The following is a 25093-nucleotide window of genomic DNA, read 5'->3' on the forward strand; positions in this document are numbered from 1 at the left end:
AAAAAAAACGGAAAGGTAGGTGCGAGAAAGATTGCTACCATCGTAAGGAGAGCAAACTTGAATGGTTGCGAAAAGAAAGCAGAAAGCATGTGTTCCAGTGCTGCTGCGAAAAAAAACGGAAACGTAGGTGCGAGAAAGATTGCTGCTATCGTAAGGAGAGCAAACTTAAACGGTTGCGAAAAGAAAGCAGAAAGCATGTGTTCCAGTGCTGCTGTGAAAAAAAAAACCGGAAAGGTAGGTGCGAGAAAGATTGCTGCTATCGTAAGGAGAGCAAACTTACACGGTTGCGAAAAGAAACCAGAAAGCATGTGTTCCAGTGCTGCTGCGAAAAAAAAACGGAAAGGTAGGTGCGAGAAAGATTGCTGCTATCGTAAGGAGAGCAAACTTAAACGGTTGCGAAAAGAAAGCAGAAAGCATGTGTTCCAGTGCTGCTGTGAAAAAAAAACCGGAAAGGTAGGTGCGAGAAAGATTGCTGCCATCGTAGGAGAGCAAACTTAAACGGTTGCTAAAAGAAAGCAGAAAGCATGTGTTTCAGTGCTGCTGCGAAAAAAACGGAAAGGTAGGTGCGAGAAAGACTGCTGCCATCGTAAGCAGAGCAAACTTAAACGGTTGCGAAAAGAAAGCAGAAAGCATGTGTTCCAGTGCTGCTGCGAAAAAAAACGGAAAGTTAGGTGCGTGAAAGATTGCTGCTATCGTAAGGAGAGCAAACTTAAACGGTTGCGAAAAGAAAGCAGAAAACATGTGTTCCAGTGCTGCTGCGAAAAAAAAGGAAAGGTAGGAGCGAGAAAGATTGCTGCTATCGTAAGGAGAGCAAACTTAGACGGTTGCGAAAAGAAACCAGAAAGCATGTGTTCCAGTGCTGCTGAGAAAAAAAACCGAAAGGTAGGTGTTAGAAAGATTGCTGCTATCGTAAGGAGAGCAAACTTAAACGGTTGCGAAAAGAAAGCAGAAAGCATGTGTTCCAGTGCTGCTGCGAAAAAAAAAAACGCAAAGATAGGCGCGAGAAAGATTGCTGCCATCGTAAGCAGAGCAAACTTAAACGGTTGCGAAAAGAAAGCAGAAAGCATGTGTTCCAGTGCTGCTGCGAAAAAAAACGGAAAGGTAGGTGCGAGAAAGATTGCTGCTATCGTAAGGAGAGCAAACTTAAACGATTGCGAAAACAACGCAGAAAGTATGTGTTCCAGTGCTGCTGCGAAAAAAAAAGCGGAAAGGTAGGTGCGAGAAAGATTGCTACCATCGTAAGGAGAGCAAACTTGAATGGTTGCGAAAAGAAAGCAGAAAGCATGTGTTCCAGTGCTGCTGCGAAAAAAAAACGGAAAGGTAGGTGCGAGAAAGATTGCTGCTATCGTAAGGAGAGCAAACTTAAACGGTTGCGAAAAGAAAGCAGAAAGCATGTGTTCCAGTGCTGCTGTGAAAAAAAAAACCGGAAAGGTAGGTGCGAGAAAGATTGCTGCCATCGTAAGGAGAGCAAACTTAAACGGTTGCTAAAAGAAAGCAGAAAGCATGTGTTTCAGTGCTGCTGCGAAAAAAACGGAAAGGTAGGTGCGAGAAAGATTGCTGCAATTGTAAGGAGAGCAAACTTAAACGGTTGCGAAAAGAAAGCAGAAAGCATGTGTTCCAGTGCTGCTGCGAAAAAAAAAGCGGAAAGGTAGGTGCGAGAAAGATTGCTGCTATCGTACGGAGAGCAAACTTAAACGGTTGCGAAAAGAAACCAGAAAGCACGTGTTCCAGTGCTACTGCGAAAAAAACGGAAAGGTAGGTGCGAGAAAGACTGCTGCCATCGTAAGGAGAGCAAACTTAAACGGTTGCGAAAAGAAAGCAGAAAGCATGTGTTTCAGTGCTGCTGCGAAAAAAAACGTAAAGGTAGGTGCGTGAAAGATTGCTGCTATCATAAGGAGAGCAAACTTAAACGGTTGCGAAAAGAAAGCAGAAAGCATGTGTTCCAGTGCTGCTGCGAAAAAAAGGAAAGGTAGGAGCGAGAAAGATTGCTGCTATCGTAAGGAGAGCAAACTTAAACGGTAGCGAAAAGAAACCAGAAAGCATGTGTTCCAGCGCTGCTGCGAAAAAAACGGAAAGGTAGGTGCGAGAAAGATTGCTGATATCGTAAGGAGAGCAAACTTAAACGGTTTCAAAAAGAAAGCAGAAAGCATGTGTTCCAGTGCTGTTGTGAAAAAAAAAACCGGAAAGGTAGGTGCCAGAATGATTGCTGCCATCGTAAGGAGAGCAAACTTAAACGGTTGCGAAAAGAAAGCAGAAAGCATGTGTTCCAGTGCTGCTGCGAAAAAAAAAACGGAAAGGTAGGTGCGAGAAAGTTTGCTGCTATCGTAAGGAGAGCAAACTTACACGGTTGCGAAAAGAAACCAGAAAGCATGTGTTCCAGTGCTGCTGCGAAAAGAAAAAACGGAAAGGTAGGTGTTAGAAAGATTGCTGCTATCGTAAGGAGAGCAAACTTAAACGGTTGCGAAAAGGAAGCAGAAAGCATGTGTTCCAGTGCTGCTGCGAAAAAAACGGAAAGGTAGGTGCGAGAAAGATTGATGCTATCGTAAGGAGAGGAAACTTAAACGGTTGCGAAAAGAAAGCAGAAAGCACGTGTTCCAGTGCTGCTGCGAAAAAAACGGAAAGGTAGGTGCGAGAAAGACTGCTGCCATCGTAAGGAGAGCAAACTTAAACGGTTGCGAAAAGAAAGCAGAAAGCATGTGTTCCAGTGCTGCTGCGAAAAAAAACGGAAAGTTAGGTGCGTGAAAGATTGCTGCTATTGTAAGGAGAGCAAACTTAAACGGTTGCGAAAAGAAAGCAGAAAACATGTGTTCCAGTGCTGCTGCGAAAAAAAAGGAAAGGTAGGAGCGAGAAAGATTGCTGCTATCGTAAGGAGAGCAAACTTAGACGGTTGCGAAAAGAAACCAGAAAGCATGTGTTCCAGTGCTGCTGAGAAAAAAAACCGAAAGGTAGGTGTTAGAAAGATTGCTGCTATCGTAAGGAGCGCAAACTTAAACGGTTGCGAAAAGAAAGCAGAAAGCATGTGTTCCAGTGCTGCTGCGAAAAAAAAAACGCAAAGATAGGCGCGAGAAAGATTGCTGCCATCGTAAGCAGAGCAAACTTAAACGGTTGCGAAAAGAAAGCAGAAAGCATGTGTTCCAGTGCTGCTGCGAAAAAAAACGGAAAGGTAGGTGCGAGAAAGATTGCTGCTATCGTAAGGAGAGCAAACTTAAACGATTGCGAAAACAACGCAGAAAGTATGTGTTCCAGTGCTGCTGCGAAAAAAAAAAACGGAAAGGTAGGTGCGAGAAAGATTGCTACCATCGTAAGGAGAGCAAACTTGAATGGTTGCGAAAAGAAAGCAGAAAGCATGTGTTCCAGTGCTGCTGCCAAAAAAAAACGGAAAGGTAGGTGCGAGAAAGATTGCTGCTATCGTAAGGAGAGCAAACTTAAACGGTTGCGAAAGAAAGCAGAAAGCATGTGTTCCAGTGCTGCTGTGAAAAAAAAAAACCGGAAAGGTAGGTGCGAGAAAGATTGCTGCCATCGTAAGGAGAGCAAACTTAAACGGTTGCTAAAAGAAAGCAGAAAGCATGTGTTTCAGTGCTGCTGCGAAAAAAACGGAAAGGTAGGTGCGAGAAAGATTGCTGCAATTGTAAGGAGAGCAAACTTAAACGGTTGCGAAAAGAAAGCAGAAAGCATGTGTTCCAGTGCTGCTGCGAAAAAAAAAAGCGGAAAGGTAGGTGCGAGAAAGATTGCTGCTATCGTACGGAGAGCAAACTTAAACGGTTGCGAAAAGAAACCAGAAAGCATGTGTTCCAGTGCTGCCTGCGAAAAAAAAACGGAAAGGTAGGTGTAGAAAGATTGCTGCTATCGTAAGGAGAGCGAACTTAAACGGTTGCGAAAAGAAAGCAGAAAGCATGTGTTCCAGTGCTGCTGCGGAAAAAAAACGGAAAGGAGGTGCGAGAAAGATTGCTGCCATCGTAAGCAGAGCGAACTTAAACGGTTGCGAAAAGAAACCAGAAAGCATGTGTTTCCAGTGCTGCTGCGAAAAAAAACGGAAAGTTAGGTGCGAGAAGATTGCTGCTATCGTAAGGAGAGCAAACTTAAACGGTTGCGAAAAGAAAACTGAAAGCATCTGTTCCAGTGCTGCTGCGAAAAAAAACGGAAAGGTAGGTGGGACGAAAGATTGCTGCCATCGTAAGGAGAGCAAAGTTAAACGGTTGCGAAAAGAAAGCAGAAAGCATGTGTTCCAGTGCTGCTGCGAAAAAAAAACCGGAAAGGTAGGTGCGAGAAAGATTGCTGCATCCTAAGGAGAGCAAACTTAAACGGTTGCGAAAAGAAAGCAGAAAGCATGTGTTCCAGTGCTGCTGCGAAAAAAAAAACGGAAAGGTAGGTGCGAGAAAGATTGCTGCTATCGTAAGGAGAGCAAACTTAAACGATTGCGAAAACAAAGCAGAAAGCACGCGTTCCAGTGCTACTGCGAAAAAAACGGAAAGGTAGGTGCGAGAAAGACTGCTGCCATCGTAAGGAGAGCAACTTAAACGGTTGCGAAAGAAAGCAGAAAGCATGTGTTCAGTGCTGCTGCGAAAAAAAACGTAAAGGTAGGTGCGTGAAAGATTGCTGCTATCATAAGGAGAGCAAACTTAAACGGTTGCGAAAAGAAAGCAGAAAGCATGTGTTCCAGTGCTGCTGCGAAAAAAAGGAAAGGTAGGAGCGAGAAAGATTGCTGCTATCGTAAGGAGAGCAAACTTAAACGTTTGCGAAAACAACGCAGAAAGTATGTGTTCCAGTGCTGCTGCGAAAAAAAAACGGAAAGGTAGGTGCGAGAAAGATTGCTACCATCGTAAGGAGAGCAAACTTGAATGGTTGCGAAAAGAAAGCAGAAAGCATGTGTTCCAGTGCTGCTGCGAAAAAAAACGGAAACGTAGGTGCGAGAAAGATTGCTGCTATCGTAAGGAGAGCAAACTTAAACGGTTGCGAAAAGAAAGCAGAAAGCATGTGTTCCAGTGCTGCTGTGAAAAAAAAAACCGGAAAGGTAGGTGCGAGAAAGATTGCTGCTATCGTAAGGAGAGCAAACTTACACGGTTGCGAAAAGAAACCAGAAAGCATGTGTTCCAGTGCTGCTGCGAAAAAAAACGGAAAGGTAGGTGCGAGAAAGATTGCTGCTATCGTAAGGAGAGCAAACTTAAACGGTTGCGAAAAGAAAGCAGAAAGCATGTGTTCCAGTGCTGCTGTGAAAAAAAAACCGGAAAGGTAGGTGCGAGAAAGATTGCTGCCATCGTAGGAGAGCAAACTTAAACGGTTGCTAAAAGAAAGCAGAAAGCATGTGTTTCAGTGCTGCTGCGAAAAAAACGGAAAGGTAGGTGCGAGAAAGACTGCTGCCATCGTAAGCAGAGCAAACTTAAACGGTTGCGAAAAGAAAGCAGAAAGCATGTGTTCCAGTGCTGCTGCGAAAAAAAACGGAAAGTTAGGTGCGTGAAAGATTGCTGCTATCGTAAGGAGAGCAAACTTAAACGGTTGCGAAAAGAAAGCAGAAAACATGTGTTCCAGTGCTGCTGCGAAAAAAAAGGAAAGGTAGGATCGAGAAAGATTGCTGCTATCGTAAGGAGAGCAAACTTAGACGGTTGCGAAAAGAAACCAGAAAGCATGTGTTCCAGTGCTGCTGAGAAAAAAAACCGAAAGGTAGGTGTTAGAAAGATTGCTGCTATCGTAAGGAGAGCAAACTTAAACGGTTGCGAAAAGAAAGCAGAAAGCATGTGTTCCAGTGCTGCTGCGAAAAAAAAAAACGCAAAGATAGGCGCGAGAAAGATTGCTGCCATCGTAAGCAGAGCAAACTTAAACGGTTGCGAAAAGAAAGCAGAAAGCATGTGTTCCAGTGCTGCTGCGAAAAAAAACGGAAAGGTAGGTGCGAGAAAGATTGCTGCTATCGTAAGGAGAGCAAACTTAAACGATTGCGAAAACAACGCAGAAAGTATGTGTTCCAGTGCTGCTGCGAAAAAAAAAGCGGAAAGGTAGGTGCGAGAAAGATTGCTACCATCGTAAGGAGAGCAAACTTGAATGGTTGCGAAAAGAAAGCAGAAAGCATGTGTTCCAGTGCTGCTGCGAAAAAAAAACGGAAAGGTAGGTGCGAGAAAGATTGCTGCTATCGTAAGGAGAGCAAACTTAAACGGTTGCGAAAAGAAAGCAGAAAGCATGTGTTCCAGTGCTGCTGTGAAAAAAAAAACCGGAAAGGTAGGTGCGAGAAAGATTGCTGCCATCGTAAGGAGAGCAAACTTAAACGGTTGCTAAAAGAAAGCAGAAAGCATGTGTTTCAGTGCTGCTGCGAAAAAAACGGAAAGGTAGGTGCGAGAAAGATTGCTGCAATTGTAAGGAGAGCAAACTTAAACGGTTGCGAAAAGAAAGCAGAAAGCATGTGTTCCAGTGCTGCTGCGAAAAAAAAAAGCGGAAAGGTAGGTGCGAGAAAGATTGCTGCTATCGTACGGAGAGCAAACTTAAACGGTTGCGAAAAGAAACCAGAAAGCATGTGTTCCAGTGCTGCTGCGAAAAAAAAAAACGGAAAGGTAGGTGTTAGAAAGATTGCTGCTATCGTAAGGAGAGCGAACTTAAACGGTTGCGAAAAGAAAGCAGAAAGCATGTGTTCCAGTGCTGCTGCGAAAAAAAACGGAAAGGTAGGTGCGAGAAAGATTGCTGCCATCGTAAGCAGAGCAAACTTAAACGGTTGCGAAAAGAAACCAGAAAGCATGTGTTCCAGTGCTGCTGCGAAAAAAAACGGAAAGTTAGGTGCGAGAAAGATTGCTGCTATCGTAAGGAGAGCAAACTTAAACGGTTGCGAAAAGAAAACTGAAAGCATCTGTTCCAGTGCTGCTGCGAAAAAAAACGGAAAGGTAGGTGGGAGAAAGATTGCTGCCATCGTAAGGAGAGCAAAGTTAAACGGTTGCGAAAAGAAAGCAGAAAGCATGTGTTCCAGTGCTGCTGCGAAAAAAAAAAACCGGAAAGGTAGGTGCGAGAAAGATTGCTGCCATCCTAAGGAGAGCAAACTTAAACGGTTGCGAAAAGAAAGCAGAAAGCATGTGTTCCAGTGCTGCTGCGAAAAAAAACGGAAAGGTAGGTGCGAGAAAGATTGCTGCTATCGTAAGGAGAGCAAACTTAAACGGTTGCGAAAAGAAAGCAGAAAGCATGTGTTCCAGTGCTGCTGTGAAAAAAAAAACGGAAAGGTAGGTGCGAGAAAGATTGCTGCCATCGTAAGGAGAGCAAACTTAAACGGTTGCTAAAAGAAAGCAGAAAGCATGTGTTTCAGTGCTGCTGCGAAAAACACGGAAAGGTAGGTGCGAGAAAGATTGCTGCTATCGTACGGAGAGCAAACTTAAACGGTTGCGAAAAGAAACCAGAAAGCATGTGTTCCAGTGCTGCTGCGAAAAAAAAACGGAAAGGTAGGTGCGAGAAAGATTGCTGCTATCGTAAGGAGAGCAAACTTAAACGATTGCGAAAACAACGCAGAAAGTATGTGTTCCAGTGCTGCTGCGAAAAAAAAACGGAAAGGTAGGTGCGAGAAAGATTGCTACCATCGTAAGGAGAGCAAACTTGAATGGTTGCGAAAAGAAAGCAGAAAGCATGTGTTCCAGTGCTGCTGCGAAAAAAAACGGAAAGGTAGGTGCGAGAAAGATTGCTGCTATCGTAAGGAGAGCAAACTTAAACGGTTGCGAAAAGAAAGCAGAAAGCATGTGTTCCAGTGCTGCTGTGAAAAAAAAAACCGGAAAGGTAGGTGCGAGAAAGATTGCTGCCATCGTAAGGAGAGCAAACCTAAACGGTTGCTAAAAGAAAGCAGAAAGCATGTGTTTCAGTGCTGCTGCGAAAAAAACGGAAAGGTAGGTGCGAGAAAGATTGCTGCTATTGTAAGGAGAGCAAACTTAAACGGTTGCGAAAAGAAAGCAGAAAGCATGTGTTCCAGTGCTGCTGCGAAAAAAAAAACGGAAAGGTAGGTGCGAGAAAGATTGCTGCTATCGTACGGAGAGCAAACTTAAACGGTTGCGAAAAGAAACCAGAAAGCATGTGTTCCAGTGCTGCTGCGAAAAAAAAAACGGAAAGGTAGGTGTTAGAAAGATTGCTGCTATCGTAAGGAGAGCGAACTTAAACGGTTGCGAAAAGAAAGCAGAAAGCATGTGTTCCAGTGCTGCTGCGAAAAAAACGGAAAGGTAGGTGCGAGAAAGATTGCTGCCATCGTAAGCAGAGCAAACTTAAACGGTTGCGAAAAGAAACCAGAAAGCATGTGTTCCAGTGCTGCTGCGAAAAAAAAACGGAAAGTTAGGTGCGAGAAAGATTGCTGCTATCGTAAGGAGAGCAAACTTAAACGGTTGCGAAAAGAAAACTGAAAGCATCTGTTCCAGTGCTGCTGCGAAAAAAAACGGAAAGGTAGGTGGGAGAAAGATTGCTGCCATCGTAAGGAGAGCAAACTTAGACGGTTGCGAAAAGAAAGCAGAAAGCATGTGTTCCAGTGCTGCTGCGAAAAAAAAAAACGGAAAGGTAGGTGCGAGAAAGATTGCTGCCATGCTAAGGAGAGCAAACTTAAACGGTTGCGAAAAGAAAGCAGAAAGCATGTGTTCCAGTGCTGCTGCGAAAAAAAACGGAAAGGTAGGTGCGAGAAAGATTGCTGCTATCGTAAGGAGAGCAAACTTAAACGGTTGCGAAAAGAAAGCAGAAAGCATGTGTTCCAGTGCTGCTGTGAAAAAAAAACCGGAAAGGTAGGTGCGAGAAAGATTGCTGCCATCGTAGGAGAGCAAACTTAAACGGTTGCTAAAAGAAAGCAGAAAGCATGTGTTTCAGTGCTGCTGCGAAAAAAACGGAAAGGTAGGTGCGAGAAAGATTGCTGCTATCGTACGGAGAGCAAACTTAAACGGTTGCGAAAAGAAACCAGAAAGCATGTGTTCCAGTGCTGCTGCGAAAAAAAAACGGAAAGGTAGGTGCGAGAAAGATTGCTGCTATCGTAAGGAGAGCAAACTTAAACGATTGCGAAAACAACGCAGAAAGTATGTGTTCCAGTGCTGCTGCGAAAAAAAAACGGAAAGGTAGGTGCGAGAAAGATTGCTACCATCGTAAGGAGAGCAAACTTGAATGGTTGCGAAAAGAAAGCAGAAAGCATGTGTTCCAGTGCTGCTGCGAAAAAAAACGGAAAGGTAGGTGCGAGAAAGATTGCTGCTATCGTAAGGAGAGCAAACTTAAACGGTTGCGAAAAGAAAGCAGAAAGCATGTGTTCCAGTGCTGCTGTGAAAAAAAAAACCGGAAAGGTAGGTGCGAGAAAGATTGCTGCCATCGTAAGGAGAGCAAACTTAAACGGTTGCTAAAAGAAAGCAGAAAGCATGTGTTTCAGTGCTGCTGCGAAAAAAACGGAAAGGTAGGTGCGAGAAAGATTGCTGCAATTGTAAGGAGAGCAAACTTAAACGGTTGCGAAAAGAAAACTGAAAGCATCTGTTCCAGTGCTGCTGCGAAAAAAAAACGGAAAGGTAGGTGGGAGAAAGATTGCTGCCATCGTAAGGAGAGCAAAGTTAAACGGTTGCGAAAAGAAAGCAGAAAGCATGTGTTCCAGTGCTGCTGCGAAAAAAAAAAAACCGGAAAGGTAGGTGCGAGAAAGATTGCTGCCATCCTAAGGAGAGCAAACTTAAACGGTTGCGAAAAGAAAGCAGAAAGCATGTGTTCCAGTGCTGCTGCGAAAAAAAACGGAAAGGTAGGTGCGAGAAAGATTGCTGCTATCGTAAGGAGAGCAAACTTAAACGGTTGCGAAAAGAAAGCAGAAAGCATGTGTTCCAGTGCTGCTGTGAAAAAAAAAACCGGAAAGGTAGGTGCGAGAAAGATTGCTGCCATCGTAAGGAGAGCAAACTTAAACGGTTGCTAAAAGAAAGCAGAAAGCATGTGTTTCAGTGCTGCTGCGAAAAACACGGAAAGGTAGGTGCGAGAAAGATTGCTGCTATCGTACGGAGAGCAAACTTAAACGGTTGCGAAAAGAAACCAGAAAGCATGTGTTCCAGTGCTGCTGCGAAAAAAAAACGGAAAGGTAGGTGCGAGAAAGATTGCTGCTATCGTAAGGAGAGCAAACTTAAACGATTGCGAAAACAACGCAGAAAGTATGTGTTCCAGTGCTGCTGCGAAAAAAAAACGGAAAGGTAGGTGCGAGAAAGATTGCTACCATCGTAAGGAGAGCAAACTTGAATGGTTGTGAAAAGAAAGCAGAAAGCATGTGTTCCAGTGCTGCTGCGAAAAAAAACGGAAAGGTAGGTGCGAGAAAGATTGCTGCTATCGTAAGGAGAGCAAACTTAAACGGTTGCGAAAAGAAAGCAGAAAGCCTGTGTTCCAGTGCTGCTGTGAAAAAAAAAACCGGAAAGGTAGGTGCGAGAAAGATTGCTGCCATCGTAAGGAGAGCAAACCTAAACGGTTGCTAAAAGAAAGCAGAAAGCATGTGTTTCAGTGCTGCTGCGAAAAAAACGGAAAGGTAGGTGCGAGAAAGATTGCTGCTATTGTAAGGAGAGCAAACTTAAACGGTTGCGAAAAGAAAGCAGAAAGCATGTGTTCCAGTGCTGCTGCTGGGAAAAAAAAACGGAAAGGTAGGTGCGAGAAAGATTGCTGCTATCGTACGGAGAGCAAACTTAAACGGTTGCGAAAAGAAACCAGAAAGCATGTGTTCCAGTGCTGCTGCGAAAAAAAAAACGGAAAGGTAGGTGTTAGAAAGATTGCTGCTATCGTAAGGAGAGCGAACTTAAACGGTTGCGAAAAGAAAGCAGAAAGCATGTGTTCCAGTGCTGCTGCGAAAAAAACGGAAATGTAGGTGCGAGAAAGATTGCTGCCATCGTAAGCAGAGCAAACTTAAACGGTTGCGAAAAGAAACCAGAAAGCATGTGTTCCAGTGCTGCTGCGAAAAAAAACGGAAAGTTAGGTGCGAGAAAGATTGCTGCTATCGTAAGGAGAGCAAACTTAAACGGTTGCGAAAAGAAAACTGAAAGCATCTGTTCCAGTGCTGCTGCGAAAAAAAACGGAAAGGTAGGTGGGAGAAAGATTGCTGCCATCGTAAGGAGAGCAAACTTAAACGGTTGCGAAAAGAAAGCAGAAAGCATGTGTTCCAGTGCTGCTGCGAAAAAAAAAAAACGGAAAGGTAGGTGCGAGAAAGATTGCTGCCATGCTAAGGAGAGCAAACTTAAACGGTTGCGAAAAGAAAGCAGAAAGCATGTGTTCCAGTGCTGCTGCGAAAAAAAACGGAAAGGTAGGTGCGAGAAAGATTGCTGCTATCGTAAGGAGAGCAAACTTAAACGGTTGCGAAAAGAAAGCAGAAAGCATGTGTTCCAGTGCTGCTGTGAAAAAAAAAAACCGGAAAGGTAGGTGCGAGAAAGATTGCTGCCATCGTAGGAGAGCAAACTTAAACGGTTGCTAAAAGAAAGCAGGAAGCATGTGTTTCAGTGCTGCTGCGAAAAAAACGGAAAGGTAGGTGCGAGAAAGATTGCTGCTATCGTACGGAGAGCAAACTTAAACGGTTGCGAAAAGAAACCAGAAAGCATGTGTTCCAGTGCTGCTGCGAAAAAAAAAACGGAAAGGTAGGTGTTAGAAAGATTGCTGCTATCGTAAGGAGAGCGAACTTAAACGGTTGCGAAAAGAAAGCAGAAAGCATGTGTTTCAGTGCTGCTGCGAAAAAAAAGGAAAGGTAGGAGCGAGAAAGATTGCTGCTATCGTAAGGAGAGCAAACTTAAACGGTTGCGAAAAGAAACCAGAAAGCATGTGTTCCAGTGCTGCTGCGAAAAAAAACCGAAAGGTAGGTGTTAGAAAGATTGCTGCTATCGTAAGGAGAGCAAACTTAAACGGTTGCGAAAAGAAAGCAGAAAGCATGTGTTCCAGTGCTGCTGCGAAAAAAAAACGGAAAGATAGGCGCGAGAAAGATTGCTGCCATCGTAAGCAGAGCAAACTTAAACGGTTGCGAAAAGAAAGCAGAGCACGTGTTCCAGTGCTGCTGCGAAAAAAAACGGAAAGGTAGGTGCGAGAAAGATTGCTGCTATCATTAGGAGAGCAAACTTAAACTATTGCGAAAACAAAGCAGAAAGTATGTGTTCCAGTGCTGCTGCGAAAAAAAAACGGAAAGGTATGTGCGAGAAAGATTGCTACCATCGTAAGGAGAGCAAACTTGAATGGTTGCGAAAAGAAAGCAGAAAGGATGTGTTCCAGTGCTGCTGCGAAAAAAAACGGAAAGGTAGGTGCGAGAAAGATTGCTGCTATTGTAAGGAGAGCAAACTTAAACGGTTGCGAAAAGAAAGCAGAAAGCATGTGTTCCAGTGCTGCTGCGAAAAAAAAACGGAAAGGTAGGTGCGAGAAAGATTGCTGCTATCGTAAGGAGAGCAAACTGAACAGATTGCGAAAAGAAAGCAGAAAGCATGTGTTCCAGTTCTGCTGCGAAAAAAAAAACCCGGAAAGGTAGGTGCGAGAAAGATTGCTGCCATCCTAAGGAGAGCAAACTTAAACGGTTGCGAAAAGAAAGCAGAAAGCATGTGTTCCAGTGCTGCTGCGAAACAAAAACGGAAAGGTAGGTGCGAGAAAGATTGCTGCCATCCTAAGGAGAGCAAACTTAAACGGTTGCGAAAAGAAAGCAGAAAGCATGTGTTCCAGTTCTGCTGCGAAAAAAAAAACGGAAAGGTAGGTGCGAGGAAGATTGCTGCTATTGTAAGGAGAGCTACCTTAAACGGTTGCGAAAAGAAAGCTGAAAGCATGTGTTCCAGTGCTGCTGCGAAAAAAAAAACGGAGAGGTAGGTGCGAGAAAGATTGCTGCCATCGTAAGGAGAGCAACCTAAACGGTTGCGAAAAGAAAACAGAAAGCATGTGTTCCAGTTCTGCTGCGAAAAAAAAAACGGAAAGGTAGGTGCGAGGAAGATTGCTGCTATTGTAAGGAGAGCAAACTTAAACAGTTGCGAAAAGAAAGCAGAAAGCATGTGTTCCAGTGCTGCTGCGAAAAAAAAACGGAAAGTTAGGTGCGAGAAAGATTGCTGCTATCGTAAGGAGAGCAAACTGAACAGATTGCGAAAAGAAAGCAGAAAGCATGTGTTCCAGTTCTGCTGCGAAAAAAAAAACCGGAAAGGTAGGTGCGAGAAAGATTGCTGCCATCCTAAGGAGAGCAAACTTAAACGGTTGCGAAAAGAAAGCAGAAAGCATGTGTTCCAGTGCTGCTGCGAAACAAAAACGGAAAGGTAGGTGCGAGGAAGATTGCTGCCATCCTAAGGAGAGCAAACTTAAACGGTTGCGAAAAGAAAGCAGAAAGCATGTGTTCCAGTTCTGCTGCGAAAAAAAAAACGGAAAGGTAGGTGCGAGGAAGATTGCTGCTATTGTAAGGAGAGCTACCTTAAACGGTTGCGAAAAGAAAGCTGAAAGCATGTGTTCCAGTGCTGCTGCGAAAAAAAAAACGGAGAGGTAGGTGCGAGAAAGATTGCTGCCATCGTAAGGAGAGCAACCTAAACGGTTGCGAAAAGAAAACAGAAAGCATGTGTTCCAGTTCTGCTGCGAAAAAAAAAACGGAAAGGTAGGTGCGAGGAAGATTGCTGCTATTGTAAGGAGAGCAAACTTAAACAGTTGCGAAAAGAAAGCAGAAAGCATGTGTTCCAGTGCTGCTGCGAAAAAAAAAACGGAGAGGTAGGTGCGAGAAAGATTGCTGCCATCGTAAGGAGAGCAAACTTAAACGGTTGCGAAAAGAAAGCAGAAAGCATGTGTTCCAGTGCTGCTGCGAAAAAAAAGGAAAGGTAGGTGCGAGAAAGATTGCTGCTATCGTAAGGAGAGCGATCTTAAACGGTTGCGAAAAGAAAGCAGAAAGCATGTGTTCCAGTGCTGCTGCGAAAAAAAAACCGGAAAGGTAGGTGCGAGAAAGATTGCTGCCATTGTAAGGAGTGCAACTTAAACGGTTGTGAAAAGAAAGCAGAAAGCATGTGTTCCGGTGCTGCTGCGAAAAAAACGGAAAGGTAGGTGCGATAAAGATTGCTGCCATCGTAAGGAGAGCAAACTTAAACGGTTGCGAAAAGAAAGCAGACAGCATGTGTTCTAGTGCTGCTGCGAAAAAAAAACGAAAAGGTAGGTGCGGGAAAGATTGCTGCCATCGTAAGGAGAGCAAACTTGATTGGTTGCGAAAAGAAAGCACAAAGCATGTGTTCCAGTGCTGCTGCGAAAAAGAACGGAATGTTAGGTCCGAGAAAGATTGCTGCTATCGTAAGGAGAGCAAATTTAAAAGGTTGCGAAAAGAAAGCAGAAAGCATGTGTTCCAGTGCTGATGCGAAAAAAAAAACCGGAAAGGTAGGTGCGAGAAAGATTGCTGCCATCGTAAGGAGAACAAACTTAAACGCTTGCGAAAAGAAAGCAGAAAGCATGTGTTCCAGTGCTGCTGCGAAAAAAAAAACGGAAAGGGAGGTGCGAGAAAGATTGCTGCTATTGTAAGGAGAGCAAACTTAAACGGTTGCGAAAAGAAAGCAGAAAGCATGTGTTTCAGTGCTGCTGCGAAAAAAAAAACGGAAAGGTAGGTGCGAGAAAGATTGCTGCTATCGTAAGGAGAGCAAACTTAAACGATTGCGAAAAGAAAGCAGAAAGCATGTGTTTCAGTGCTGCTGCGAAAAAAAACGGAAAGTTAGGTGCGAGAAAGACTGCTGCCATCGTAAGGAGAGCAAACTTAAACGGTTGCGAAAAGAAAGCAGAAAGCATGTGTTCCAGTGCTGCTGCGAAAAAAAACGGAAAGATGGTGCGAGAAAGACTGCTGCCATCGTAAGCAGAGCAAACTTAAACGGTTGCGAAAAGAAAGCAGAAACCATGTGTTCCAGTGCTGCTGCGAAAAAAAAACGGAAAGGTAGGTGCGAGAAAGATTGCTGCTATCGTAAGGAGAGCAAACTTAAACGATTGCGAAAACAAAGCAGAAAGCACGTGTTCCAGTGCTACTGCGAAAAAAACGGAAAGGTAGGTGCGAGAAAGACTGCTGCCATCGTAAGGAGAGCCAACTTAAACGGTTGCGAAAAGAAAGCAGAAAGCATGTGTTTCAGTGCTGCTGCGAAAAAAAACGTAAAGGTAGGTGCGTGAAAGATTGCTGCTATCATAAGGAGAGCAAACTTAAACGGTTGCGAAAAGAAAGCAGAAAGCATGTGTTCCAGTGCTGCTGCGAAAAAAAAAGGAAAGGTAGGAGCGAGAAAGATTGCTGCTATCGTAAGGAGAGCAAACTTAAACGGTTGCGAAAAGAAACCAGAAAGCATGTGTTCCAGTGCTGCTGCGAAAAAAACGGAAAGGTAGGTGGGAGAAAGATTGCTGATATCGTAAGGAGAGCAAACTTAAACAGTTTCAAAAAGAAAGCAGAAAGCATGTGTTCCAGTGCTGTTGTGAAAAAAAACCGGAAAGGTAGGTGCCAGAATGATTGCTGCCATCGTAAGGAGAGCAAACTTAAACGGTTGCGAAAAGAAAGCAGAAAGCATGTGTTCCAGTGCTGCTGCGAAAAAAAAAAACGGAAAGGTAGGTGCGAGAAAGTTTGCTGCTATCGTAAGGAGAGCAAACTTAAACGGTTGCGAAAAGAAACCAGAAAGCATGTGTTCCAGTGCTGCTGCGAAAAAAAAAAACGGAAAGGTAGGTGTTAGAAAGATTGCTGCTATCGTAAGGGGAGCAAACTTAAACGGTTGCGAAAAGGAAGCAGAAATCATGTGTTCCAGTGCTGCTGCGAAAAAAACGGAAAGGTAGGTGCGAGAAAGATTGATGCTATCGTAAGGAGAGCAAACTTAAACGGTTGCGAAAAGAAAGCAGAAAGCACGTGTTCGAGTGCTGCTGCGAAAAAAAAACGGAAAGGTAGGTGCGAGAAAGACTGCTGCCATCGTAAGGAGAGCAAACTTAAACGGTTGCGAAAAGAAAGCAGAAAGCATGTGTTCCAGTGCTGCTGCGAAAAAAAACGGAAAGTTAGGTGCGTGAAAGATTGCTGCTATCGTAAGGAGAGCAAACTTAAACGGTTGCGAAAAGAAAGCAGAAAGCATGTGTTCCAGTGCTGCTGCGAAAAAAAAGGAAAGGTAGGAGCGAGAAAGATTGCTGCTATCGTAAGGAGAGCAAACTTAGACGGTTACGAAAAGAAACCAGAAAGTATGTGTTCCAGTGCTGCTGAGAAAAAAAACCGAAAGGTAGGTGTTAGAAAGATTGCTGCTATCGTAAGGAGAGCAAACTTAAACGGTTGCGAAAAGAAAGAAGAAAGCATGTGTTCCAGTGCTGCTGCGAAAAAAAAACGGAAAGATAGGCGCGAGAAAGATTGCTGCCATCGTAAGCAGAGCAAACTTAAACGGTTGCGAAAAGAAAGCAGAAAGCATGTGTTCCAGTGCTGCTGCGAAAAAAAACGGAAAGGTAGGTGCGAGAAAGATTGCTGCTATCGTAAGGAGAGCAAACTTAAACGATTGCGAAAACAACGCAGAAAGTATGTGTTCCAGTGCTGCTGCGAAAAAAAACCGGAAAGGTAGGTGCGAGAAAGATTGCTACCATCGTAAGGAGAGCAAACTTGAATGGTTGCGAAAAGAAAGCAGAAAGCATGTGTTCCAGTGCTGCTGCGAAAAAAAACGGAAAGGTAGGTGCGAGAAAGATTGCTGCTATCGTAAGGAGAGCAAACTTAAACGGTTGCGAAAAGAAAGCAGAAAGCATGTGTTCCAGTGCTGCTGTGAAAAAAAAACCGGAAAAGTAGGTGCGAGAAAGATTGCTGCCATCGTAAGGAGAGCAAACTTAAACGGTTGCTAAAAGAAAGCAGAAAGCATGTGTTTCAGTGCTGCTGCGAAAAAAACGGAAAGGTAGGTGCGAGAAAGATTGCTGCTATTGTAAGGAGAGCAAACTTAAACGGTTGCGAAAAGAAAGCAGAAAGCATGTGTTCCAGTGCTGCTGCGAAAAAAAAAACGGAAAGGTAGGTGCGAGAAAGATTGCTGCTATCGTACGGAGAGCAAACTTAAACGGTTGTGAAAAGAAACCAGAAAGCATGTGTTCCAGTGCTGCTGCGAAAAAAAAAACGGAAAGGTAGGTGTTAGAAAGATTGCTGCTATCGTAAGGAGAGCGAACTTAAACGGTTGCGAAAAGAAAGCAGAAAGCATGTGTTCCAGTGCTGCTGCGAAAAAAAACGGAAAGGTAGGTGCGATAAAGATTGCTGCCATCGTAAGGAGAGAAAATTTAAAAGGTTGCGAAAAGAAAGCAGAAAGCATGTGTTCCAGTGCTGCTGCGAAAAAAAAAACCGGAAAGGTAGGTGCGAGAAAGATTGCTGCCATCGTAAGGAGAGCAAACTTAAACGGTTGCGAAAAGAAAGCAGAAAGCATGTGTTCCAGTGCTGCTGCGAAAAAAAAACGGAAAGGGAGGTGCGAGAAAGATTGCTGCTATTGTAAGGAGAGCAAACTTAAACGGTTGCGAAAAGAAAGCAGAAAGCATGTGTTTCAGTGCTAGTGCGAAAAAAACGGAAAGGTAGGTGCGAGAAAGACTGCTGCCATCGTAAGGAGAGCAAACTTAAACGGTTGCGAAAAGAAAGCAGAAAGCATGTGTTCCAGTGCTGCTGCGAAAAAAAAACGGAAAGATGGTGCGAGAAAGATTGCTGCCATCGTAAGCAGAGCAAACGTAAACGGTTGCGAAAAGAAAGCAGAAACCATGTGCTCCAGTGCTGCTGCAAAAAAAAAACGGAAAGGTAGGTGCGAGAAAGATTGCTGCTATCGTAAGGAGAGCAAACTTAAACGATTGCGAAAACAAAGCAGAAAGCACGTGTTCCAGTGCTACTGCGAAAAAAACGGAAAGGTAGGTGCGAGAAAGACTGCTGCCATCGTAAGGAGAGCAAACTTAAACGGTTGCGAAAAGAAAGCAGAAAGCATGTGTTTCAGTGCTGCTGCGAAAATAAACGTAAAGGTAGGTGCGTGAAAGATTGCTGCTATCATAAGGAGAGCAAACTTAAACGGTTGCGAAAAGAAAGCAGAAAGCATGTGTTCCAGTGCTGCTGCGAAAAAAAGGAAAGGTAGGAGCGAGAAAGATTGCTGCTATCGTAAGGAGAGCAAACTTAAACGGTTGCGAAAAGAAACCAGAAAGCATGTGTTCCAGTGCTGCTGCGAAAAAAACGGAAAGGTAGGTGCGAGAAAGATTGCTGATATCGTAAGGAGAGCAAACTTAAACGGTTTCAAAAAGAAAGCAGAAAGCATGTGTTCCAGTGCTGTTGTGAAAAAAAAAACCGGAAAGGTAGGTGCCAGAATGATTGCTGCCATCGTAAGGAGAGCAAACTTAAACGGTTGCGAAAAGAAAGCAGAAAGCATGTGTTCCAGTGCTGCTGCGAAAAAAAAAAACGGAAAGGTAGGTGCGAGAAAGTTTGCTGCTATCGTAAGGAGAGCAAACTTAAACGGTTGCGAAAAGAAACCAGAAAGCATGTGTTCCAGTGCTGCTGCGAAAAAAAAAAACGGAAAGGTAGGTGTTAGAAAGATTGCTGCTATCGTAGGAGAGCGAACTTAAACGGTTGCGAAAAGAAAGCAGAAAGCATGTGTTCCAGTGCTGCTGCGAAAAAAAACGGAAAGGTAGGTGCGATAAAGATTGCTGCCATCGTAAGGAGAGCAAATTTAAAAGGTTGCGAAAAGAAAGCAGAAAGCATGTGTTCCAGTGCTGCTGCGAAAAAAAAAAACCGGAAAGGTAGGTGCGAGAAAGATTGCTGCCATCGTAAGGAGAGCAAACTTAAACGGTTGCTAAAAGAAAGCAGAAAGCATGTGTTTCAGTGCTGCTGCGAAAAAAACGGAAAGGTAGGTGCGAGAAAGATTGCTGCTATTGTAAGGAGAGCAAACTTAAACGGTTGCGAAAAGAAAGCAGAAAGCATGTGTTCCAGTGCTGCTGCGAAAAAAAAACGGAAAGGTAGGTGTTAGAAAGATTGCTGCTATCGTAAGGAGAGCGAACTTAAACGGTTGCGAAAAGAAAGCAGAAAGCATGTGTTCCAGTGCTGCTGCGAAAAAAAAACGGAAAGGTAGGTGCGATAAAGATTGCTGCCATCGTAAGGAGAGCAAATTTAAAAGGTTGCGAAAAGAAAGCAGAAAGCATGTGTTCCAGTGCTGCTGCGAAAAAAAAAACCGGAAAGGTAGGTGCGAGAAAGATTGCTGCCATCGTAAGGAGAGCAAACTTAAACGGTTGCGAAAAGAAAGCAGAAAGCATGTGTTCCAGTGCTGCTGCGAAAAAAAAACGGAAAGGGAGGTGCGAGAAAGATTGCTGCTATTGTAAGGAGAGCAAACTTAAACGGTTGCGAAAAGAAAGCAGAAAGCATGTGTTTCAGTGCTAGTGCGAAAAAAACGGAAAGGTAGGTGCGAGAAAGACTGCTGCCATCGTAAGGAGAGCAAACTTAAACGGTTGCGAAAAGAAAGCAGAAAGCATGTGTTCCAGTGCTGCTGCGAAAAAAAACGGAAAGATGGTGCGAGAAAGATTGCTGCCATCGTAAGCAGAGCAAACGTAAACGGTTGCGAAAAGAAAGCAGAAACCATGTGCTCCAGTGCTGCTGCGAAAAAAAAACGGAAAGGTAGGTGCGAGAAAGATTGCTGCTATCGTAAGGAGAGCAAACTTAAACGATTGCGAAAACAAAGCAGAAAGCACGTGTTCCAGTGCTACTGCGAAAAAAACGGAAAGGTAGGTGCGAGAAAGACTGCTGCCATCGTAAGGAGAGCAAACTTAAACGGTTGCGAAAAGAAAGCAGAAAGCATGTGTTTCAGTGCTGCTGCGAAAAAAAACGTAAAGGTAGGTGCGTGAAAGATTGCTGCTATCATAAGGAGAGCAAACTTAAACGGTTGCGAAAAGAAAGCAGAAAGCATGTGTTCCAGTGCTGCTGCGAAAAAAAGGAAAGGTAGGAGCGAGAAAGATTGCTGCTATCGTAAGGAGAGCAAACTTAAACGCTTGCGAAAAGAAACCAGAAAGCATGTGTTCCAGTGCTGCTGCGAAAAAAACGGAAAGGTAGGTGCGAGAAAGATTGCTGATATCGTAAGGAGAGCAAACTTAAACGGTTTCAAAAAGAAAGCAGAAAGCATGTGTTCCAGTGCTGTTGTGAAAAAAAAAAAAACCGGAAAGGTAGGTACCAGAATGATTGCTGCCATCGTAAGGAGAGCAAACTTAAACGGTTGCGAAAAGAAAGCAGAAAGCATGTGTTCCAGTGCTGCTGCGAAAAAAAAACGGAAAGGTAGGTGCGAGAAAGTTTGCTGCTATCGTAAGGAGAGCAAACTTAAACGGTTGCGAAAAGAAACCAGAAAGCATGTGTTCCAGTGCTGCTGCGAAAAAAAAAACGGAAAGGTAGGTGTTAGAAAGATTGCTGCTATCGTAAGGAGAGCGAACTTAAACGGTTGCGAAAAGAAAGCAGAAAGCATGTGTTCCAGTGCTGCTGCGAAAAAAAACGGAAAGGTAGGTGCGATAAAGATTGCTGCCATCGTAAGGAGAGCAAATTTAAAAGGTTGCGAAAAGAAAGCAGAAAGCATGTGTTCCAGTGCTGCTGCGAAAAAAAAACCGGAAAGGTAGGTGCGAGAAAGATTGCTGCCATCGTAAGGAGAGCAAACTTAAACGGTTGCGAAAAGAAAGCAGAAAGCATGTGTTCCTGTGCTGCTGCGAAAAAAAACGGAAAGGGAGGTGCGAGAAAGATTGCTGCTATTGTAAGGAGAGCAAACTTATACGGTTGCGAAAAGAAAGCAGAAAGCATGTGTTTCAGTGCTAGTGCGAAAAAAACGGAAAGGTAGGTGCGAGAAAGACTGCTGCCATCGTAAGGAGAGCAAACTTAAACGGTTGCGAAAAGAAAGCAGAAAGCATGTGTTCCAGTGCTGCTGCGAAAAAAAACGGAAAGATGGTGCGAGAAAGATTGCTGCCATCGTAAGCAGAGCAAACTTAAACGGTTGCGAAAAGAAAGCAGAAACCATGTGTTCCAGTGCTGCTGCGAAAAAAAAAAACGGAAAGGTAGGTGCGAGAAAGATTGCTGCTATCGTAAGGAGAGCAAACTTAAACGATTGCGAAAACAAAGCAGAAAGCACGTGTTCCAGTGCTACTGCGAAAAAAACGGAAAGGTAGGTGCGAGAAAGACTGCTGCCATCGTAAGGAGAGCAAACTTAAACGGTTGCGAAAAGAAAGCAGAAAGCATGTGTTTCAGTGCTGCTGCGAAAAAAAACGTAAAGGTAGGTGCGTGAAAGATTGCTGCTATCATAAGGAGAGCAAACTTAAACGGTTGCGAAAAGAAAGCAGAGAGCATGTGTTCCAGTGCTGCTGCGAAAAAAAGGAAAGGTAGGACCGAGAAAGATTGCTGCTATCGTAAGGAGAGCAAACTTAAACGGTTGCGAAAAGAAACCAGAAAGCATGTGTTCCAGTGCTGCTGCGAAAAAAACGGAAAGGTAGGTGCGAGAAAGATTGCTGATATCGTAAGGAGAGCAAACTCTAACGGTTTCAAAAAGAAAGCAGAAAGCATGTGTTCCAGTGCTGTTGTGAAAAAAAAAAAACCGGAAAGGTAGGTGCCAGAATGATTGCTGCCATCGTAAGGAGAGCAAACTTAAACGGTTGCGAAAAGAAAGCAGAAAGCATGTGTTCCAGTGCTGCTGCGAAAAAAAAACGGAAAGGTAGGTGCGAGAAAGATTGCTGCTATCGTAAGGAGAGCAAACTGAACAGATTGCGAAAAGAAAGCAGAAAGCATGTGTTCCAGTTCTGCTGCGAAAAAAAAACGGAAAGGTAGGTGCGAGGAAGATTGCTGCTATTGTAAGGAGAGCAAACTTAAACAGTTGCGAAAAGAAAGCAGAAAGCATGTGTTCCAGTGCTGCTGCGAAAAAAAAACGGAAAGTTAGGTGCGAGAAAGATTGCTGCTATCGTAAGGAGAGCAAACTGAACAGATTGCGAAAAGAAAGCAGAAAGCATGTGTTCCAGTTCTGCTGCGAAAAAAAAAACCGGAAAGGTAGGTGCGAGAAAGATTGCTGCCATCCTAATGAGAGCAAACTTAAACGGTTGCGAAAAGAAAGCAGAAAGCATGTGTTCCAGTGCTGCTGCGAAACAAAAACGGAAAGGTAGGTGCGAGGAAGATTGCTGCCATCCTAAGGAGAGCAAACTTAAACGGTTGCGAAAAGAAAGCAGAAAGCATGTGTTCCAGTTCTGCTGCGAAAAAAAAAACGGAAAGGTAGGTGCGAGGAAGATTGCTGCTATTGTAAGGAGAGCTACCTTAAACGGTTGCGAAAAGAAAGCTGAAAGCATGTGTTCCAGTGCTGCTGCGAAAAAAAAAACGGAGAGGTAGGTGCGAGAAAGATTGCTGCCATCGTAAGGAGAGCAACCTAAACGGTTGCGAAAAGAAAACAGAAAGCATGTGTTCCAGTTCTGCTGCGAAAAAAAAAACGGAAAGGTAGGTGCGAGGAAGATTGCTGCTATTGTAAGGAGAGCAAACTTAAACAGTTGCGAAAAGAAAGCAGAAAGCATGTGTTCCAGTGCTGCTGCGAAAAAAAAACGGAGAGGTAGGTGCGAGAAAGATTGCTGCCATCGTAAGGAGAGCAAACTTAAACGGTTGCGAAAAGAAAGCAGAAAGCATGTGTTCCAGTGCTGCTGCGAAAAAAAGGAAAGGTAGGTGCGAGAAAGATTGCTGCTATCGTAAGGAGAGCGATCTTAAACGGTTGCGAAAAGAAAGCAGAAAGCATGTGTTCCAGTGCTGCTGCGAAAAAAAAACCGGAAAGGTAGGTGCGAGAAAGATTGCTGCCATTGTAAGGAGTGCAACTTAAACGGTTGTGAAAAGAAAGCAGAAAGCATGTGTTCCGGTGCTGCTGCGAAAAAAACGGAAAGGTAGGTGCGATAAAGATTGCTGCCATCGTAAGGAGAGCAAACTTAAACGGTTGCGAAAAGAAAGCAGACAGCATGTGTTCTAGTGCTGCTGCGAAAAAAAAAACGAAAAGGTAGGTGCGGGAAAGATTGCTGCCATCGTAAGGAGAGCAAACTTGATTGGTTGCGAAAAGAAAGCAGAAAGCATGTGTTCCAGTGCTGCTGCGAAAAAGAACGGAATGTTAGGTCCGAGAAAGATTGCTGCTATCGTAAGGAGAGCAAATTTAAAAGGTTGCGAAAAGAAAGCAGAAAGCATGTGTTCCAGTGCTGATGCGAAAAAAAAAACCGGAAAGGTAGGTGCGAGAAAGATTGCTGCCATCGTAAGGAGAACAAACTTAAACGCTTGCGAAAAGAAAGCAGAAAGCATGTGTTCCAGTGCTGCTGCGAAAAAAAAACCGGAAAGGTAGGTGCGAGAAAGATTGCTGCCATCGTAAGGAGAGCAAACTTAAACGGTTGCGAAAAGAAAGCAGAAAGCATGTGTTCCTGTGCTGCTGCGAAAAAAAACGGAAAGGGAGGTGCGAGAAAGATTGCTGCTATTGTAAGGAGAGCAAACTTATACGGTTGCGAAAAGAAAGCAGAAAGCATGTGTTTCAGTGCTAGTGCGAAAAAAACGGAAAGGTAGGTGCGAGAAAGACTGCTGCCATCGTAAGGAGAGCAAACTTAAACGGTTGCGAAAAGAAAGCAGAAAGCATGTGTTCCAGTGCTGCTGCGAAAAAAAACGGAAAGATGGTGCGAGAAAGATTGCTGCCATCGTAAGCAGAGCAAACTTAAACGGTTGCGAAAAGAAAGCAGAAACCATGTGTTCCAGTGCTGCTGCGAAAAAAAAAAACGGAAAGGTAGGTGCGAGAAAGATTGCTGCTATCGTAAGGAGAGCAAACTTAAACGATTGCGAAAACAAAGCAGAAAGCACGTGTTCCAGTGCTACTGCGAAAAAAACGGAAAGGTAGGTGCGAGAAAGACTGCTGCCATCGTAAGGAGAGCAAACTTAAACGGTTGCGAAAAGAAAGCAGAAAGCATGTGTTTCAGTGCTGCTGCGAAAAAAAACGTAAAGGTAGGTGCGTGAAAGATTGCTGCTATCATAAGGAGAGCAAACTTAAACGGTTGCGAAAAGAAAGCAGAGAGCATGTGTTCCAGTGCTGCTGCGAAAAAAAGGAAAGGTAGGACCGAGAAAGATTGCTGCTATCGTAAGGAGAGCAAACTTAAACGGTTGCGAAAAGAAACCAGAAAGCATGTGTTCCAGTGCTGCTGCGAAAAAAACGGAAAGGTAGGTGCGAGAAAGATTGCTGATATCGTAAGGAGAGCAAACTCAAACGGTTTCAAAAAGAAAGCAGAAAGCATGTGTTCCAGTGCTGTTGTGAAAAAAAAAACCGGAAAGGTAGGTGCCAGAATGATTGCTGCCATCGTAAGGAGAGCAAACTTAAACGGTTGCGAAAAGAAAGCAGAAAGCATGTGTTCCAGTGCTGCTGCGAAAAAAAAACGGAAAGGTAGGTGCGAGAAAGATTGCTGCTATCGTAAGGAGAGCAAACTGAACAGATTGCGAAAAGAAAGCAGAAAGCATGTGTTCCAGTTCTGCTGCGAAAAAAAAAACGGAAAGGTAGGTGCGAGGAAGATTGCTGCTATTGTAAGGAGAGCAAACTTAAACAGTTGCGAAAAGAAAGCAGAAAGCATGTGTTCCAGTGCTGCTGCGAAAAAAAAACGGAAAGTTAGGTGCGAGAAAGATTGCTGCTATCGTAAGGAGAGCAAACTGAACAGATTGCGAAAAGAAAGCAGAAAGCATGTGTTCCAGTTCTGCTGCGAAAAAAAAAACCGGAAAGGTAGGTGCGAGAAAGATTGCTGCCATCCTAAGGAGAGCAAACTTAAACGGTTGCGAAAAGAAAGCAGAAAGCATGTGTTCCAGTGCTGCTGCGAAACAAAAACGGAAAGGTAGGTGCGAGGAAGATTGCTGCCATCCTAAGGAGAGCAAACTTAAACGGTTGCGAAAAGAAAGCAGAAAGCATGTGTTCCAGTTCTGCTGCGAAAAAAAAAACGGAAAGGTAGGTGCGAGGAAGATTGCTGCTATTGTAAGGAGAGCTACCTTAAACGGTTGCGAAAAGAAAGCTGAAAGCATGTGTTCCAGTGCTGCTGCGAAAAAAAAAACGGAGAGGTAGGTGCGAGAAAGATTGCTGCCATCGTAAGGAGAGCAACCTAAACGGTTGCGAAAAGAAAACAGAAAGCATGTGTTCCAGTTCTGCTGCGAAAAAAAAAACGGAAAGGTAGGTGCGAGGAAGATTGCTGCTATTGTAAGGAGAGCAAACTTAAACAGTTGCGA

This window comes from Amblyomma maculatum, chromosome 3 (assembly GCF_055883805.1).
Source record: "Amblyomma maculatum isolate TAMU_Amacu chromosome 3, ASM5588380v1, whole genome shotgun sequence".
Lineage (NCBI taxonomy): Eukaryota > Metazoa > Arthropoda > Arachnida > Ixodida > Ixodidae > Amblyomma > Amblyomma maculatum.